The sequence below is a fragment of the Larimichthys crocea genome, chromosome XXIII, assembly GCF_000972845.2.
Source record: "Larimichthys crocea isolate SSNF chromosome XXIII, L_crocea_2.0, whole genome shotgun sequence".
Lineage (NCBI taxonomy): Eukaryota > Metazoa > Chordata > Actinopteri > Sciaenidae > Larimichthys > Larimichthys crocea.
Window position 1 is genome coordinate 10,300,073 of NC_040033.1, and position 21,622 is coordinate 10,321,694.

Sequence of the window (21,622 nt, forward strand, 5' to 3'; positions counted from 1 at the left end):
GATCACAGGGTTTGATAGTGGGGTCTGTTGGTGGGAAGCCGGCCGCGTCTCGACCTCTGTGAATGCAGGAACTCCCACCATGATGATGTACCTGAAGGGGGTTATTGCAACCCAGCAGGTCTCCATTCACTGACAAGCTGTGGCTTTTTATGACACCTGTTGCTCTTGTTCAGGTGAAAGTGTATTTGTGTGCGGACAGACAGAAGAGTTGGAACATTTTTTCTGCTTTTTTTTATTTTTTATTTTTTTTAGTTAATTGAGAAACCATTCCACATTAATAAATCCACATCCCAGACTTTGCACGTCATACCCAGCAGGTTACTCCAGCTTCAAGATGTTTTCAAGGAGTCATTAATCGTGGGTGTTTTCCAGTGTTGTGCTGTAGTTTGCCAGCACTTTGCGAGCTCTGCCAATGTTTTGGTGTTGTTGCTACCGAGCGCAGCTCTGTTTGTATGTGGCTCCCTCACACTAGCGCCACCCTGCATTGCACTGCAGAGAAAAGAGAGAGTAAAAGAGAGAGAGAGAGAGAGAGAGAGGAGTAAAAAATGGGGGACTCCCAACCCCAAAAAACCCTCCATGGTGCACCTCCCCCTCCTCTCCATCTCTCCATGCAGGGCTGGATGAATTAGCCCGGGACAAAAGGCTTTGTGGGCCGGCCATGAAAGGCCTATTAACCATACTGCATCCCCCAGAGGCCCTGCCCGCAGGACACCGCCTCCCAGAATGCCACTCTCTCAGCAGGCCGCAATCCCAGCATGCAACGCTTCCCTTCAGCACTAACCCCTGTCACCCCCGAGCTCCACTATAGAGCCCCACACAGATTGTCATGTAGATGATTATAAATGTTGTTATGAAAGTAATGGAGAGTGGGAAAGAGACACTGGGGTGTGTTGATGCCGTGTGATTTGTGCATTTTACCAAACAAAGACGAAGCAAGAGAGCACGGGGTGAGTTTTGGGTGTCGGCTGACAGGTGTGAATTCATCCAGTGTGTGTCGTTATTGAAGGGATGTCCATCCAGTAAGTGTGTGTGCAGAGTATGAGGTGATTTTTTTTTTTTCCCCTCAAGGGTCTCAACCGTGTGATGCCGTCTCCTCTCTGCGACCTCCTCAATCCCATTGTTTAGCTGGGCACCATGACAACGACCCTCTCTCTACTTCCCTCTCTGTAGCCCGCTGACCTTAGCAGCTGTGTCACTTCCTCGGCGTGACAAAACCAGATTGAATCACACACACACTTGTGCCTTTGTGGTGCATAGGAGTACTAAATCAGCACACTTTCACCCTCACGTTCATAAAAGCAAAGACAGAAGAAGGAATCTTGTACTCTCTCGCTCTCTATCCCTCTCGTGTACTGTTTGATTATCGATCATTTTGGATGTTTTTGAACAGGCCAAGAAGAAATATTGGAAGGATAATTATTCCTCTTGTCCTCATTGACCGTTACGTGATCCCTCCCTAGTGTGACTTCATACTTAACTCATTCACTTCAGTGGGCACAGTGGAGGCATCCAGGAAAAGAAGCTGAAACTTGCCATAATGTAATGCAGCATCATCTGGCAAGATGCTGTGTTGGCCAATCAAATGAGTGCTCATTTGTTGAAGATTACTTTGTAATGTGAACGGGATCTACTTTTACCTTACAAGCGAGTATCATAGTATGATATGCCCAGGACTTTACCGCCTGATAAGTCTTAAAACTCATGGATCAGTTACTCAAACCTCCTGGATTGAGACCGCAGTGTTGAATCTGTATCTGCACGATATTCTCCATCACTTCAGCTACACTTGAAGGCCTATCAGAGATGAAAGATGATAACCTTTGGTCACCAGTCTGTGGTACACGTCCAACAAAGGGCCAACCAAAGATTATAGCTCGATAAAGGCGTTGGCATGCTTGTTCGTACGACATGTCGTGTGATCTGAAGCCGAAGCTGTTCCAGACGACTGTATTCAAAGGCGGACTAAAAAAGCCAGGTGTCACAAACAGAGGCGAGACGTGATAATCATTCAAGTATGGGGATAATGGCACATGAGGAAAATTAGATAAATGTGCGAGAGTTTAAACCCTGCCGACTTTCTCATCTCTGCACAGGTGGCTAATCGCTGCATGAAGTTGACAAGCTTGCTGAAGGACGCACCCCCCTCCCTTTGGCTGAAACACACACAGACCTTTTATAAACCTTTAAAAATTATGCCGAATACAATGATCGTTGCTGTGAGCCCTGTTTGCATTAAGTTAAAACAGTGCCAGTATTATAAGAATACTCTCACATCTCTGGCCAAAGCATGTTTTTTTGTTTAGCTGCATTTCAAAACATGACCGAGGTGCAGATGGAAGATGCGGGTTGATGACGTGTTCCTACTTGCACATTTTTTGCATCACAGTGCTATGATTCACTGCGCCCTCCTTCCTCAGAAACTGATATCATACAGGGGGGGGACACAGATTATTAGACCCATCTCACACCCGGTTGCTATCTCGGGTCTTAAGACTGAAGTTTTGCACAAAACCAGGCCAGTAAAAACAGGAGGAACAATAACAGCAGCAACTGTTTCAGTGTACATAAGTACAGGCGTATCCAAACCCATTCTTTAAAATGACAAACTGAATTTCCTTTGTGAAAACAACAACAACCTAAAGCTCTGTGGGAGTTTCAGGGTTCATCTGCACTGACAGGAGCAATGTGCTGCTGGCCGCTGCATAAACACCCTCAGTCATGGTTCAGAGCATTACAATAACCCAGACATTCAAACATCAGGTGTTTCCATACCAGTCCAATGTCATCCTATAAGGCCTTCCCATTCATGACACATAATACCATTACAGCATCTGAATGAGGATGAAAATGAAGCATGATGACAGGTAGAATCAACAGTACAGTGGCAGGAGATCTACCTCTTGGCGTTTTATTAGCATATAGACCTAAAAATAAACCCACGCGAGCTGAAAAACTACAGAGCACATGTCCGAGCTGTCCAGTGACGGACTCAAAGCAGCGACTGGAATCATCTGTTTTTTTTCCACAGCTTCCTCCTTCTCGTCTAACTTTCATTCCTGCGCCCCTAAAATAAAATCATTTAAAAAAAAAAAGCTCATGGGAAAATATCTTCATAGAGAACTGAACTGAATGATGGTGTTTTACGACCTCTGAACTGCAGCTTCATGCGCATGATTTATGTGAAAGTACAGTGGAGGAGAAAGTTCACAAATCCTGCACTCGAGTTAAGAGTAACAACACCAGCTCTGCACTCTACATAGCCCTAATTCTCTTGACTTGAAATAGGATAACTATTATATTTTTTATGAGACTTTTATTTATTGCTGATTATTGTATTGAAAACTGTCCACTTGTTTCAACCCTTAGAAGAATAATTTGACATTATGGGAAATAACTGACAGCATCTTTTAATACAATTCAAACAACATACCTGAAGTATCAACTATATTACTACTACTATATTTCCCCAAATTCTTTAAAGGAAGAACACAGATCATTCTACAGTTTATTCGATCTGGTTTCTCACTGGACAATCAGTACCTTGAGCCCCACATATCTCACAAACATCAAGTAAAATTTACTTTTTTTACAATTGAGGGTAACAGAGAAACGATTTTTAGACAAGCTGGTGGTGGACTGCAAACTGGGAACACCCCGCCCAACCTGCATTGTCAGAGATCAGTCAGTTGTCAAAGTTGCTCAAATCTTTACGCTTGCCCATTTTTTACTATGTCTATCATCAACTTTGAGGACAAAATATTCACTTGCTGCTTTATGTATACTGACAGGTGCCATGATAACGAGATAATCAGTGTTAATCACCTGTCGCTGGTCGTAATGTTATGGCTGATCGTTGTGTACTTCATAAACAATTGTTGGGACTCAGCAATTACCAATAAACGAATGAACAATTTGATAGTTGATAAATTAAGTTGTGTTAAAATAACTCTAAATTGGTCTATCTATCTATCTATCTATCTATCTATCTATCTATCTAAGTTACAGGAGAACAGTCTTGGGAACACTACAGTATATTAAGGAATCATAGTTTACAAATACCTGTGAATCAACACTCTGACCACTTTCTTCATGAAGTCATAATTAACAACAATGTGGCAGAAAAATAGTAATTACTCATTAAATACTAACTACTAAAACTTTAGTTTCGCACCCTCCACAGGTTATTAAGTAATGCCTCATCCTTAATGATATATGAAATTTGTTTTTACATGTCATTCTTACCCTTCTAGTGCCTCCCTAAGTAAAATAAAGCATCATACTACAAAACTAACAAGTACCTTCTACCGGAAATGTAAAATTAGTTTCTTAATAACAAACCAGAGACAGCAGGATTATCAAAAGAAGGTAGTAAAACCTCTAATAATACATCACATTTTATGTGCTTTTTGTGTGTTTTGCATACATCTTGATTGTGCAAAGTATACTTGTTGGTACAGGCATGAGTTAAATGTAATGAAGTACAATAAGGTTGTGAAATGTATATAATAAAGTACTGGAATACAAGCAATAGCTTGGCTCAGTTTTGCAGATATTTGCTGCACTGTGCCTTGGGCTTCACATGTAGACACACAATCAAACTTCTCAGCTCAGCTCAGGGAGATTTATGGCGTCTTTTTTCTTTCAGATGTCTTCTTAAGTGCACACACACACACACACACACACACACACACAGACAAAGAGGGTGCATCATGTACTTTTACTGTGCATCGCCGCCTCGGGAGTTTTTCATATCCGGAGATTTTATTGTTCTTTGTCATTCTCAGTAACGTAAAGCTTACTTGGTGTGTGTGTGTGTGTGTTGGAGGGATGAGGAGGGTAATAGTCTGTTATTGGTTCTCATTCCAGTGTGATTGTGCTGTTGAGACAGAGATCCAGACTCAGGTGGGGTCAGACCCCAGGCTGAGTTACTGTGTGTGTCATGATGTGGAATGTGCTGTGCGACTGCTCTGATTAGAAGTTGTTTTTCTGAACAGACGTGCCTCATATCTCCACTGAGACTCCTGCAACTGTTTCTTATTGCACGGGAGTTCTTGAGCCGAGGCAGCAGCGATGGCATCTGTTTGTTGAGAGTCATTCGGTTTATTTTATATTTACTCTGTTTACTTGTTTGTTCCAGGGATTTTGCAACTTGATGTCTTTCCAGTACGTCAACATGGGTCATAGTAACAGCTCGAAGCTGAAATCCGTAATTTTTCCATTTCTGTTTAAATCTTGTTCCATCCGTTAGTTGTTTCCACAGTGCAAAAGGTTCTGATCCAATATTCATTCTCATCTTTGAGCAATTTCCATTTGGCTTCTTTGCTACCTCACTTAGACGCTTGTCTTTTTTCAAATCTTTTTTGCAGAAGACTGCGACGAAGCCTGACATTTATTTAAACCATCATTACTGGAAAGGCCCATTCTTTGACGAAAACCAGAAGAGGCTCTTCAGATGCAAAAACAGTCACATTTATTTCATATACAGAAAAGTGACAAAGTGTGACAAATAAAGGCGAAAGTTTCAGTCACGAGGGCCGCCGTCAGCACGGTTTACAAATACACTGTTAGACAGTCGGGAGGAAGGTGGGAAGGAGCGCAAGGTGTTTTTTTCATGAATTCGTCAGCTAGCTGTGGCGACAGAAAAGTCTACAAGAGTGTCTGAAGGGCCTCTGCTCGTATTATGTTGATAAATTAATGCAATAAAAGACACAAATAGCAAAGTACCTTGGTATGACCAAGACCAGCTGATGACCAGTAGCTGGTGGAGGCGTTTAGGGTAGATTTTTAGGGTATTGCTGCACTGTAAAAAGGATATTTCAGTTTCTGTAATTCTTCTCGACTAATTTAACTTCTTTTATTCTGAATATAGCTTGTAGTTACAAGTTACTGTGGTTACCGTTAACATAAAAACAGGGAGAAACAGCTAGCCCAGCTCTGTCCAAAGGTAATTGAAAACAATAAACATAAATCAGATATCCCACTAGGGTCACAATGGTTAATCTAAAAATATCAGACGGGAAAAAAGCGCGTTCGCTGAAGAGGTCAATTGAAATGGTCACAATTTGGGACCAGCCAAAAGTTCTTGTAATGATGTGCATTGCATAATAATACCACAGCTTTGCACAAACAAGTAACTACAGTAGGAGTTGGCGTCAGGCTGGAGGTTAGGAAGAAAACATCAGCAGAAGTGTGACTTTGTTCGTTATTTAGTCTACGTATAAGTCTCTTAAACCAAGCATAAGTTTTCCTGGAGCGGACTAGATTTATAACCATTAAGACTTTGAAATCAACATTTACTTTAGAATGATAAATCAAAGCAAAAAAACTATTTCCACTTTAATCATTGGGCCTTAGAGGCGCAGATTTCATTACCTCCAGACTGAGTCAGGCTAGCTGTTTGCAATTTTTAAATTAGGTAAAGTGAATTTAAGCGAGATTCATGTTTACCCGTAAAGAAATGTGAACATGGTATCAATCTTCTCAGCTAACTCACTGCAGAAAAGCAAATAAGCACATTTCCCTGACTGTCGAACGATTTGTTTAAGAGCATGGTTTTCCCTTCATAAAAACTGTTTTTTTACATTTCGTGCTTCAAATATGAGCTTTTCTTGGCTTGCCTGGAAACCCTGGAATTGTACTAAACACAAAATCCAAAAAAACATTTGTTCTTGTTCGAATCCAACCTTAGCATGATCAATGTGTTTGTTCCATGTCGAGAACATATCTGTGTTTCTTGGCCTGAGTCTGTACACTTAATAGACACTTGAAGGCAAAACTCCGGGCATTGTTAGTGCGGAGATCTTGATCGTGCAATTTTTCCAGTAATTGTTTGCCCTTAGTAAAACCCTCAAACATAACTAGTATGTTGCAACATGGAAAAAAATCCTCCTTACTGACACAATCTGACAGCAGGACGGCAGCCTCTCTTCATCTCACACTGCCGTCTCCTGTTTCAGGTTTTTATCAGTGTAGCCATGTTACGATTTGGTGCCGAGCTGTAAATATTCTCTGCTCTTTGTGGTATAAAGCTTGTAGTCTAAAAGTTGTGACTTCATATCCCTATTGGAGTAAAGTGTGAGTTTTGACTCAAACTCTAACTGTGTCCAGATGCGGCAGACAGTCCTAATTGGACCTGGAGCCAGTTAAATCCCAGACCCGCTCTGCTCAGCTCGGCTCATGTAGCTTCTTGGCCCGGGGTTGGCCTGAACTGTCCTTACAGCACTTAACTTTTTAAACAGCAAACATTAATGTGCGAGCATACAATGTGCCGCGTTGCTACATCTCCCCCTTCTTGTTTTTGCTCTCAGGGGGAGTCGGATGAAGAATGGCCCATCAGAGGAGTTGGATGGTACCAGAGTTTGGATAGTAAAGTTAAGTTATAGGTGCAAGCCGGTGTTGCTGAAAGGGTCAAAAGGTTGAACGAAAGCAGAGGTCGGGGAGTGTAAGTTGTAACTCAGGATTCAGGGAGTGAATGCCAGAAGACAGAGTGGCGGCGGGGAGAGAAAACATCCAAAAACCTGACATGGCTGACAGTAAAAGTAAAAAAAAAAAAGAAAAGAAAATTTGACATTCCACCTTTTATCAAGCACCTGGTTTTATCATCCAAACCCTCCCTGCATATGGTTTTATTTGGATCTGTCTCTCTTTCACTCCCCCATCCTCTCCCCTCTCATACTTTTCCCTCTTTCCTCCCATCATCCATCTTGGCTTTCACTTCTCCTCCCTTATTTTGACTCCCTTACTCCCCCCTCTCTCCCCCTTCCTCCACCACCTTCCTCCTCCTCCTCCTTCTCCACCCTCTCCCTACTATCATCTATCTACCATTCCTCCCTCTTTCCATCTCTCCCTCTCTGACTTCCTGCTTTCCAGCCTGCCAGACGGTCATAATTAACGGGGAAAACGATAGTCCCCCTGGCCCTCGGGAGCCCTCTACACTCACTGCCCTGAGAGAGTGTGTGTGTGTGTGTGTGTGCATACACAGATCCCTGTTTCCCTTCGTACCTCCAGACTTGGCCTATGGTCCACACTCCACTCAATGCGTCTTTATGTTCAGTGTCAGCGGCGAAGCATGATCTCACCCGCTCCAAAAAACACACCAAATGACTTACAGAGACTCCCAAACACAGGCCGCAAACACAGAACGGCCTACTATCCAAGAGCAATAACACACACACACACACACAGACACTCACATGCACACAATATACAAGGCGTCCACTGGCAGTCACTCTCATTATGACTAATTCGGAGGAGAAAGTGAGGGAGAAAGAATCCAAGTAATAAAGCCACCTGGTCCTTTGGTTCAACAGGAACTAGACTGTGTTTTCTTTTATTCATTAATTTTATAATTGAATCACACATGTGGGATAAAAAAAGAAGCTTTCTTATAGGTTTAAATATAAATAATAAAACAATATATCAAACAGAGCAGGGTCTCCTTAACATAACTCTACCTGTCCATATATGTGCATAACTGTGTGTTTGTGTGCCCTCTTGCCTTGGCATGTCACCCGCCTCCTCGTCCTCCTCCTCCCCGTCCTCCTCCTCCTCTGTGCTGCAGTGCTGGGAGGCAGATCCCAGATCAGAGGGCAGGGAGCTGATAAGAAGCTGAACTGATGCTATCTGTCAGTCACAGCCAGAGGGCGGGGCTCAGTGCCAGGAGGTCAGGACTCTCACGGTCCCTCGGCTCTCCCCTCCTTCCTTATCTAAACAAACAAATGGTGCTCCTAGAGATGCTCTCACACACACACACAGGCAGAGTACACACACAGTGGGGTGGACATAATAATATGAACACCTTACAAAGTATAACAATGCTTTAAATCATGGCCCGAAAAACTCTAGTGGGATTGAAACAACACCTGTGGCACTCCTTCATCGCCGGTCACTCATGATTTTTTCTGTGTTTTTTTAAGTTAAATTTTAAGGTTTATAGTTTTGTTTATAACATGTAAGAAAATAAAGCCACAGAGGCCAAGTGACTGACCGACAATCCAAAATACCCAAACATTCTGTTTATAATTAAAAATACAAAAAGATAGTAGCAAAATCTCACATTTGGGATGGAAAAAACAAATGATTGGCAAACTTTTTAGATAATTACCACCGCATACAATACATTTATCCATTACTTTATGTAACTTTCTCAACTCATTTTAGGGTAACTATTTCAGCTGAATTATCTATTTAAATTATAATTCAGTTATAACCCCCCCATAAAAAACAAAAAAAAATCCAGTGATTGTCTCATCTTTTCAGCATACTGTCCTTGTTGATAATGTCAAAAAAAGAATGATTAATAATCAATTTAACCTGATTAAACCTTCATGTGATGATGTTTGAGCTGAATTCCAACGAGATGAGATGAAAGCTGCTATCTCTGTGTTTAACTTCTGTCTCTGGTTGTACAAGACAGTGAGGTCACAGGGTAGTGACACACCTAGATCACAGTTGAGAAGTTAAAGACGCGAAAGTCAGAAAAAAAACTTTACAAAGGGTGATTTTTAGCTTCAGCTATGTACATTTCGGTTTGTGTTACAGAAAAGAACAACAGGTCAAATCACGGTCAGCACAGATGAGTTTGGATTTTGTGTAAACGTCTACTTTGTTTTTCTACATTACAATTTTCTCAATCTACATAATCTAAACCAGCGGTTCAGACCCCTTTTTTTTTGCTCGGCTGACGAGTTCATGAAGTGAAGTAGTGTCTGCTTGTGACTGCATGTCACTGGTTGAATATGGTTAGGAGCTGTCAGCAGTTCAACCAAAGAATGATTTTTGTCCTACAAGTCTTTTTAGAAAAAAAAAAGTCATTTAAATATGAAAGGAAGAGAAATATTTTTGCAATTAATCATTTCGGGACAAGAACTGCATGCTGCATGGGAAAGGACTGCAGTACACTGATTCTTACACTTGTGTTTTTATTCATACTTCTAACTTCAGTAGGATATTTAAGTACTCTTTATTAAACTAAATGTAAGCCTACACATGTATACTCAAACGTATACGCACAAGAAAAAAAAAGCTGCAATCTCTGTTGTTTGTACAACTAAAATCATGTTTTTCAAATACCACTTTCACCCTAGCACCTGCTTCCCCTCTGTGTATATGTACACATGTCCCAGTGTTTGTTCGCCCCTAAATGTGTGCAGGTATATGTGCTGGTGGAGTGTGAGTGTGTCCATGTGGATGTGTGTCGGTCCAGCAGTGTAAATATTGTGTTGTGCTCTAGTAACAGCTCTTCCTCTGGCTCTGCAGTAGCAGCAAGCCCAGACTGTTTATTTTCTTTCCTGACGGACGACTTCTTATCAAATAAGCAGACGCTGCCTCCTAGCCCGCTGTCCAACCACACACTCCCAGAGGATATCCCGCCCACTCTCCTCTGTCATACAGTGGAGCCTCCCCCTTGTTCATGATGACTGACGGCTAAATGAGCCACTCACACTACACGACACTGTCATTAACAGCACTGCAATTATCTCCTTTAATGTGCCTGATGTGCAGTATGTCTTCATAGACACTGAGACGTTCACATCCAGAGCAGATGTGGCACTGTTTTCTCCCTGTCGCCATGGCAGCCCTCTCAGTTATGACAGAGAGATAAGGGCTGATGGCGGCTCCCACAATGGGGGCTTTTATGACTCGATATGGGTCTGGAGAGTCGCTGCAGACACTTGAACTGGTATTCCAGAGTGAAGGAATGAATCTGAAATGTACTTCAGTGTTACACACACAAAACCGTCCATTCACTCCACGAGTGAATCTAGTTTTAATGTTTCTTTGGTTTATTCTCTGACCTCTTCAACTTCTCAATATTCCCAATACATCTCTTGTTAAACAGCTTTGGAATTAGTAAATCTGATTAAGATGGAAATATCCGACCCCAGGATACAGTTTTCCTTTTGATGTTCTTGATCTTGAAGTCCATTTCGAAGCAGAAAACATCTGTTGTGTGTCGTAGAGCAGCAGATATGTAGCTGTGCCTCGAACTTTTGGTTACATCACGTGATCTTCATCCGCAGATGGACTCATGGAAATGTAGATGTTCAACTTTTTAGGCCAACGTGGAGAATAAGTTCTTGAAAAACTCCAGAACAGTCCATAACTTCATCTTAAACTTAAACTTCAATCTTTAAAAATGATGCAGATTTAAAAAAAAAAAAAAGATTCTTTGAGTTTTTGACTTACCACAAAGTACTATAGTATCACACTGGCCAGTATATGTACCTGCACACATTTAGGAGAACACAAACACGTGTAACCCAACACAAAAACACTATTTGAAAAACATAATTTCAGTTGTACAAACGACAGAAACTGTTGTTGTTATAAACGTGTCTCTGTAATCCCCGCCTGGCTTAGTTAGTTGGAAATCTTTGGAAAATTTTCTTGACCAGATGTTAAATGTTGTAGTTTTTTGTCGTGATGGATCTGTACAGTTGTTACATTTCAGTTTGTAAGCCCTTAACAAGCATAGAAGTCTGTCGGTGGTTCAGCCATTACAAACTCACTCAGTGCTGCCAAACATAATTTAAACCCCAACTATAACTTCATTTTAAATTCTTTCCAAAGACATCAAATATATCTAGGGGGAACTTTGTGGTGAAATATGCATAAAATAATGCTGATAAAGAAAGAAAAACATGAAGTGTCAGGGTAAATATTTCACAGTGTAAATGTCTCATGGCTTCATTGAAATGATGAAACATACGGATGTACTGCCAGACAGTATGAAATAAGACGATTTCAACAACTTTAAATCTACTTTAAAACAAAGAGGAAAACTAAATCTTAAAGGTGCACTCCGTAGATTTTAGTTCAGTTTAGTAGGAGCACGACTCAGCCTGTGAAAATAAAGCAGCAACCTCCATGACTGGGAAATGAAGCCAGTGTGGAAGTGCAATAAACGGCGCTTCCTCAAAGGTCCGCTTGAGGCTGGTTACAGATCGAGTCAGTCTCCATAAGTCCCCATGTTAAAATGTCCAACTTCACAGCAGAAATAAACATGTTTACAGCCTGGTACAAAAAAAAAACAGTTTTGGTCTCTGTAGATAATTTCCCAGTTTACTGTTTAACTGTATAAGTTATATTAAGGCTTAAAGTTATGCATAATTAACAGCGTAGCCAGTTTGATTGAGTGGTAGGTGCCGTTACAGATGATCCACATCTTTGCCCATTTTTAGATTAGCCGAGGCGGCCAGAGCCACAGATTTTAAGCTTCAAAATGACTCTTCAGAAACCCGTGGCTGACGTCATGGATGCGCTGTCCATTCTTTGTACTGTCAGTGGTGAAAACACTTGTATAATGACATCAGTGCCTCTTGAGGGAGAGCGCTTAAGTCTGAAAAAACAACCCTGATCATGTCATAAGGGTTACCTCAGCTTGGGCTTAACAGATAGACTGAGTAACACACTTTGGAGGTTGAAAGACAAAGAATTCACCAGATAAAGAGGATCTAATAAAAGATGCTGCATTATTGGAACTGTAGGATCCCACGAGAGACAAAAAGTCTTGACCTTTCTTTTTTTAAAGTTCTCTCTTGCAGTACTTAATCACTGGAGTAATCCTTTCAGGGTTTAAAAAGCTTTACAAAAGTACTTCTGTATCATAAAATAGAGAGCTTTTGCCTGAACTTCTCCTCTAAACTTTGCTGCATACCACTTTTTTTTCCAGTTTTATGTCACTTTACTGTAACATATGAGAACCACCCAAGTTGAATTTCTCGGAAACTTACCTGGCCAAGAAAACTAATTCATTCTGTCTTTTTTTTTTCTTCTTCTTCTTCTCTTTTCTTTCATTGCTCTCAGGTAGAATACATCCTAACTGAAACCACCTGGCCATTATGAACCCCCCCCTCCTCCTCTTCATCACTCCTCCTCCCACCCTCACTGTGTGTGTCAGAGAGGAGTGAGAAACTGGACCATGCATGGTTGTGATTACATGTTTATGTCCATATTTGTAAGTCTCCTGGAAGGCGTCTGTGTGTGTGTGTGTGTGTGTGTGTGTTTGTCTGCAGTGCTGACGACCGAGCGTGTCTACATGTGTATGTGTGTGCGTGTGTGAGAGGGAAAGTGTGTACACTGCGAGTTGTGAGAGTAAATAAACGCTGTGCAGCGGGGACTCACGTGGCGGTATTATCAGAGCTCAGAGAAAAGACAAACTGTTTTTTCACTCTGGTTTGATTCATCCCACCCTCTGCTGCCTCCTGCCTTTCTCTCCGACCCACCGCAGTACACACACACACACACACACACACACACACACCACCTTACCCCCACCACCTCAAATTCAACACATGGCTCCAATCAGGAGATTATTTTTAGCACTTTGTGTTTTCATGGAGGAATTCTAATCAGTTGTATTGTGATTGTTTTCAGTTTGCACGCTCCCGAGTGTGTGAATGAAGTTTCTGACCTCCCTTGCAGTGTCACAGAGGCGAGTTGAGTTTTGGGGAGAGAGTTTTGGGTCATTTTGGCTTCTTTTGCAGACGCCTGATGCTTGATTGCAATCGTATCCCAGCAGCCTCGTGATTGGGGGAATTCTTTTAAAATGGCCCAGATGCAATGCGAAAGCCAGCCTTCTGTGGAATCACTTACTTTGATGATGTCTGAAAAAAAAAAGAAAGAAAAGAAAAGAAATCCACAAAATAAAGTTTGGTTTGGAAACCACAGATCAAACACACACACACATAAGGGCTTGTACAGTATGCAAACTCACACACACACACACACACACTCACAATTTGTGGTACACTAAGGCATTCTTTCTCCCTCCTTCTCTCTCTCACATACACACTAACTTACACTCATTAATCTGGGCAGACTCAGGAAACCGCTCCAGTGAGCTGGCTAGAGGCCCTGGGAGGGGTGGAAGGGGGTGGATGAGAGGGGAGGACAGGGGGGGATCAAAGCGAGGACGAGAGCAGCAGACTCGCTGAAAAGAAACAGCAGAAGAGGGGAAGAAAAGAGAAAAGAAAGTTTAGAGAGGGAAGAAAAGAGAAAGGAAAATTTCCTTTGCTCTTGAGCTCTGAGAATACAGGAAGGAGAGGGGATCTGAAACCCCTCGATTTAATGAACTGGGAGTGGAGAGTGTGCGTGATGGTGTGCATGTGTCCACCCATACCTTTATGATGCCACAACGTTGTGTATGAATGAATGAATTAAAAAAAAAAAAAAGTCATGAATAAGAGTTGAGAGCAGAAAGTAAAGAAAGTTTCTGCACAAAACCGCAGAATAAATCCACACACACACACGCACATGTACACACACACACACACAGATACTGTACACACTGAAACACACACATACGTGCACACACACTCACATTTCTCCCCCCAGAAAAGCTCTGCAGGGAGGGTCGACAGTCCTTAAGAAAATATTCCCCAAAGCACTAATTAGAAAAACGATGGTGCTCGTTAATAGCCAGCCCCACCACACACACACACACACACACACACACACACACACACACACATTCCCCCTCCACCTAAACTCCCCCACCTCACCCCCCAAGTCTTGCAAGAGAAGAAGAAGAAGAAAAAAAAACACAAAAACAAAACAAAAAAGATTCTGGCAGAAGGAGAAGAGAGCGTTCCACTGGCAGGCCTGGGTCAGGGCCCTATTTACCTACCGCAGCACTGCTTCTCTCTCGCTCTCTCTCTCTTTCGCTTACAGCACCGAGCACCTCCCCTCAGCGCCGAAACCTGACCCTCACACACATACACGAACATACATACATCCACACAAACCAACCAAGAAGTGGCACATGGTCTTGGTTAAAAAGGTTCTTGGCTCCGAATGAAATCCAATCTCTCGCAGAGTTATTCCTCTTTCGTTTCTTAAAAAACTTCATTTCAGAAAATGTGAAAGAGGAGGAGTTATATTTTTCCCCTCTGTTCCCCTTCAATCATTCCCTTCTTTCTCTTCACATCCTGATTAAGTTGCACAGTAAAAAAAAAAAAAAAAAAGGGGGGAGCGAAACAGCCGGAGGATTTCTTGAGTTCTTTATTAATCACTGGAGCCAGTTCAGGAAAATTGAGTGGAAGGAACAATAGCTCAGCTTTTTCACTCACAAACAATAAAGTGGTTCAAAAGATTGGATACACACACACACACACACACACTGCATATGAAAACACTGCCGCAAAACTTGAGACACAAGTCTCAATCAGAGCAGATGAGGTGGCGATTTCAGGGAATCAATTTGTTTTCTCTCCGCTCTCTTAGCTCTCTATCTGTTGCTGACATTTCCTCCCTGTACCATAGCCGAGCCCAACCGCCCATTACCACACCACACAGGCCCTTATTAAATGTATATATAGTCACGCTTCAGACCCGGAGACACTTTCTCACACAAAAGACGAAAAGAGCGGACACGGGGTCGTACAACAAACTCCTCTTATGAAAGAATACAGGCGGCGGGGAGGGAAGCTAAAGTTTGACCAAGATCCAAAATGGCCTCTGCCTGTGTGGGTGGATGAATACAGTCAAATCCAACATGCCTGCGTCTTGTTTCACGGTGTCCTTCCTCACCCTTCCCCTCCTCCCCCAAAATGTGTGCGTTTTCTGTCATGCTCCTCTCCAGCCCTCATTAGAAACATCTCACTTAGGGTAACTGTGTTATTTCAGTGTTTGTAGCTCGTTATGGGGGTGTTTTTCCTGCGGCGTGGCCCTCGCAGTGTGTGTGTGTGTGTGTGTGTGTGAGGAGAGAGGGAAAGGGAAGGAGGGGGGAGGATGATGGGGGAGGTAGGAGAGGGTGGGCTTCTTAAACATGGGGTGAGAGCGTAGAGAACGTAGAGTGTGATTCCAGATGTGTTTTTTACTGCTCTGGCAGGGATGACAGGGCTGTAAAGAACCTCTCTGGAGTAGCCTGCAGGGGGAGAGAGCGAAAAGAAAAAAAAGGGGGAGGAAGAAGTAGGGAGGAGTGAAATGCTCAGCGGGTTAAGGCCCTCGGGGATGAAGCCAGAGTTGGGGAACAGGAGAAGGGTTGAGGGAGCGATGGTGGACATGGTGGTGTTCAGGGGTTTGGAAGAAGTTAAGTATGGGGCAGTTTTTAGGGCCCGAGGGACTGAAAAATGGAAGCAGCTTAAGGGGGAGGAGAGAGGGGGAGAATGAAATAGCTTTTCCTGGCATAAACGTTCCACTTTATTGGCTCAGGTGTGTCGAGCGGAGAGTCTGGGACTGTGAAATGGTGACTGGGGGATATTAGTGTGTCATAGCGAAGAGTTGTATGAGTGTCCGTCTTTGAGGACGGACGGCGTGTTCATGAGCTAATAAACAGAAGGAAAGAAAGAAGAAACGACAAACTCTCAGCGAGAGAGTGAAAAAGAAGTCAAAGAGGACGAGAAACACGAGTAGTCAGATGATCAGTAAGCAAAATGTATACTGAAGGCAAAATGAAGGCAAATTATCCATCACAGTTTACAGATTTCTCAGTAGTCGCTGTAGTTTTGCTGTTAAAAGGATCAAAACTGAAATTTCTTTCCGTTTACATCCAAATAAGGCAGTTTAGACGCTAGATAAACTCATGATTTGATTTGTGATCATCTGACCTTTTTTTTTTGTGGACTTTGTTGTCGCAGTCTTTTTTTTTGTTGATTCAGTGTTCCCAGATCTCAGCAATTACTCTGCCTACGAGTAGCCTGCAATCTTATCACAACCGATAGAAAACTGTTGCCAGAACTACTAAAAATAAGACCCAAGCTGAAGCTGACTGGATTTATACTTTGACACATCTTTAAAAAAAAATTCAAAGAAAGATTTAAAAACAGCCCTGGTGTATATCATGCATGAAATGTGTGTGGAAAATGGAGAAAAGCTGCAACTGAAAGACCAAAAAAAAAAAAAAGAATGACATGGAGGGGGAGAAAGAAAACTATATCATGCAGAAGACATGATGGAGGTGTGTGTGTGTGTGTGTGTGTGTGTGTGTGTGTGTGTGTGTAGTGCACAGTGTGATCCAGCTCTGCAGGTCCTGCAGCTTGTTAGTCATGCTCGTTAATATGCGCCTTTTTTTACGGGCTCTGTTCAAAGACTGACATGGTGTTTCATCTCAACCTTACCTTCTCCACGCAGTCAGAGACAGGGGAGAGGAGGAAGAGAAGGAGGAAGAAGAAGGGGAGAAGTGAAGGGACATAATTGGGGTGAAGAAGAGATATTTTCTTTAAAAAGGTACATTTCAATAGTCTTAAAAGGTCTGGAGACAAAGAAAGAGCAATGGAAAGAGAGCATGAGGTAAGATGATGCTGCCACGAGAGGAAGAAGAAGACAGACACAAACTGGACAAAGAGAGAGAAGAAAATGTCAGGCGCCTGTAAGTTTCATGAAACTAAGTAAAAGTCTGTTGCTTTTAAGAAACAGAAATAGAAAGCAGATGTTGACCTATCAGACAATAGTCTGCATGACGTGCGGCAGGCCTGCCAAATGGTCAGTCACCAGAAAGTCCTCCTGCGCAGCCAAACATTGTTCAGACCCACAGAGCTTTATTTTAACTTCACAAACTTTCAAAAAGACACCAAATATGTCAGGCTGAATTTCGGTGAAATGTGTATAAAATCATACAAAAAGGTGCAAGCATAAAAAACACATCACTCCAAATAAGAGCTGGATGATACAGAATAAACAGATGCTGACAATGTGTTATGACGTGATTTTAAACATCTCGAAACCACAAACATTTTGGGAAAATATGCTTATTTGTTTTCTTGCCCGGAGTTAGATGAGAAGATCGATACCACTCTATGATTTATAGAGTAAAAATGTAGCTAGAGCTAGCAGGCTAGTAGCCTGGCTGACAAAATCCACCTGTAAACTAACAAACTGAGCTAACAGCAGCTAACAGCAGCTACAGTTCATAGAGAGTTCACTAAAAAAGTTTTAAAAATGTTTTCAGAATAAAAAAACATGATCAAATATGATCCAGTTACACCAAAATCAGCAAAATAGTTGGTGTTTATGCCATAAAGCATTACGTACCTATTGTGGGTGATCGTACCGGAGTACAAAGTTACAATGTAGCATCAAAATTATTTAAAATCTGTTTTTTCATGGTGAAAAAGTTACACGATGTTGCTTTAAAGAAGACATAAGGTGTTGAAAAATGAGCTTCAGAGGATATTTTGTATTTGCCTGTATTTGTATTTTGGACAGAGTCAGCTGTTTCCCCCCTTTTTTCCAGTCTTTATGCTAAACTAAGCTGAGTGGCTTATTCAAATATTACATATACGTATGTTATGTCATATATTTTACGACTTTTCCAAGAACTTGCCTACATTCTGAAAATGTAAACGTAAACGAGGCAGAAGTGGAAGGAAGTGGAGGAGGAGGTGGCTGTAAAAACAGGCCACATCGCACCACATCGTACCCGACACATACTGTGTGCGTGTGACCGCTCACTCGCCCTCTCCTCCCCTCCACTGCAGTCCTCCACAGGCACGCCAGCACCTCCAGGTCCGGAGAGCAAGGCTTTCTGGGGGATCAGAAACAGATGTGCCTCCTGCCCTTCTCTTCTCTTAACTCGCACAAAAACACACACGCTGGCGGCAATTCAGAACCGGCACCAGGACCCAGCCGGAGTGACGGGGCAGCGTGACCCTGAGCTTGACCCCGGCCCGCAGCACCTCAGACAGGAAAGGGACGCAATTGGCTTCAGCTGTGACCCTCCAACCCCCTCTCTCCTGCCTGGGCCCCCCCCTTCTCATTAAGACAAACTGTTTTTTAAGGCAAAGCAGCTTTCACTACCACTAAAGCCAACACCCTGGAGCACGGAGAGAGGCGGGAAGAGGGGGGGGACGATGGAGAGAAGGTAAAAGAACGAGAAGCAAATAGAGCTGGAGCTACAGGGCTACAAAGGAGGTAATAAAAAAAAAAGAACAAAAGATCAAGGTGGAGGGAAAAGTTAGGGAGAAAAAGGGCAGAGTGCAAGAAAATCCAGACTGAAGCGGAGAGGGGAAAGTCAGGCATATCACTTGCAGCTGTTGCAGGCTCTTGTTCCCAGAATCCATTGCAACTTGGCATGGTTTTTCTAATGAGAAAGGGCGGTGTCATGGTTACATTAATATCAAAACATCCAAAACAACAGCTCTGACTTTTAGAAAGAGGAGTAAAGAGAAGAGAGATGAAGTCACTTAATAATAATGACAATCAAATCGTTGTAATTATAAACAGCAGTATGGCGCATTTGTCTTGGAGACAGGCTGCTGAGTGTACAAACAACATATTTGTTTGTTTAGGGATGTACAGCAAAGACATATGGAAAGAATTGAACTTCTTTCACTTCCATAAAAAAAAGACTTATTTTGCTTGCCTCTGCTTTTGTCGTCCTTTCTAATCCATCAACCCCCCCACTCCCCTCTCTGAAACACCCACATTTCTCTTCCAGTTTCTTCATAACAGCGAGCGTTGTTCAGTCTCAGTGGAAACTGTGTGTATGTGTCTGTCATAGTAGCCTGTTCCAGGTCGCAGTGTCTGCAGAACTGCTGAAAACATTTGCATATTTCATGTTTGGCAACCTGCAATAGCCAAAACACTTAAAAAGTAAAGAAAACAAACTATACAGATCTGTGTGTGTGTGTGTGTGTGTGTGTGTGTGTGTGTGTGTGTGTGTGTGTGTGTATAAGTGAGAGTGGCAGGGCATGCTGAGGTAGATTAATACCGCTGCTCAGAGGGGGGTTCCTCCATTCAAGGCTGACTGATGTGCGTCCCAAATTGATTTATGAAAACGGCCCTTAATCAATTATGTGTGGAGAAAGAGGGAGAGAGAGAGAAAAGGGGAGAAGAAGAAAGAGAGGATCTGAGGAGGGGGAGTTGGGGGGTAGGATGGGAGGTAGAGTGGGAAATAAAGAGAGGATAGAGAGGATGAAGCAGCGGAGAGAAAAAAGTGTGTGAATGATACTGCTCTGCTGAGGAATGTGTCAGTTCATGCCACAGGTGTCCAACATGGTGGATGTGATGGTTTGTCAGGGTAACACAATGCACCGTGGTCTGATCCTGACGTGTACAGCCAATTCTTTAGGCGACACGCTGAGCACGCTGCATCCATAACATTCATCTTCATTCATAATAGCTTCATAATACGTTGGTGCTGAGGCTATGTTTGCCCAAACAGAGAAAGGGGGAAACGTTGCACTACATGTGGATGGACACTAGTAAAGGTTGTGCGGCAGTGTAATGTGGTTTTTGTAGTAATAATGGTCCGGTTTTGGGCCGGGGAGGGCGGGCAGCGGAGTAGAGTGAAGCTGCAGTTGTTTAAAAACCCCTTCCCCTTGCCTTGCCCATTGTGCCTGAGACAGGGGTGTGTGGGGGGAAGTGGGGGGTCACGCTGAGAGCTCGTTTCTCCTGCCTGTCAGAACTCTATCTGGGATCCAGCCGGAACTAATCAACTCCAATAGGCCTCCCCGTTACCCAGGGTGCAATGGGCCACGGGCCGGGGGCTGGCCGGTGGGAAACAGAGAGGAGGAGAAGGGGCGAAACCCCCCCGTCCTCCACTACCACCACTACCACCACTATCCCTCCACACACACACACACACACAGAAAACACTCCATACTCCACCAGCCCGTGCAGCACACACAACACTCCCACTGTTTCACACTGAAGAAATAATAAACACTTGCAATAATATTTTCACAGCAAGCAATAGCCTGCTTCAGATCAGAACCTCGCACAGCTGTGGCGTACACTCCCTATGCACATGGGCACCCACTCACACACACACACACACACACACACGAAAACACACAGTTTCCTCGTCACGCACATGTCACGCCACGCTGGGTCAAAAAAATTTGAGACATTTTTAAGGGGAGAAAGCTGCAGAAATTGTTGCACACACACAACAAACATCTGCATCCGAATAAACTCACTTACAAGGTGTCCTGTATGTTTACAAGTGGCTCGTGGTGTAATCAAACAGGGGTCATAATATAGTTTAATCTAATTTATTTTAATACTTCTTGTTGTTTGCGATAACATTTTTTTGGTTATGGAAATAATCACAACTACTTTATATTCTTTAAAAGTAAAAACAGTTTTGATACTGCTGCTGTTATGTTTTACTATTTTTCCATATTTATTTAATTAATAAATAATATTAGGCAAAAAGTTAGGGGAAAATTGTTTTACATAAACTCTTCAAGAGACTAAACTGAACTACTGGAGCACATTAATAGTGCCCTCTTGTGGCTTGATAACCAAACTGCAACATTGCAGGGAAAGTTGAATGAAATGATAAATATTACATATTATAATATTACATATATATCTTAAAACCCACAGAGTTGAGTTAAACACTCAAGACACATAACCAAGGACCTATACTGACTTTGCCTGGGGAAAAAAACAAAGATATAACCAAACATGTTTAAGGATACATTTATACCATAATAGCTCAGGATGGTTTAAATGCTCAAAACGAAAATATACTTAAAATATTTCATGCTTTTCTCTTCCTATAAATAAACTAGGCTCTCTCTCTCTCTCTCTGGAATCTAGACGACTATCTGACAAAGCGTCACTGTGGACACTATCAAAGGCAACAGGGTGTGAGTGTGTGCACAAACTTTAGTGTGTGTGTTTTTCTGAGTGACTTCAGCCTCCTTCACAGAGGTGAAGTGGGGGCAGATTT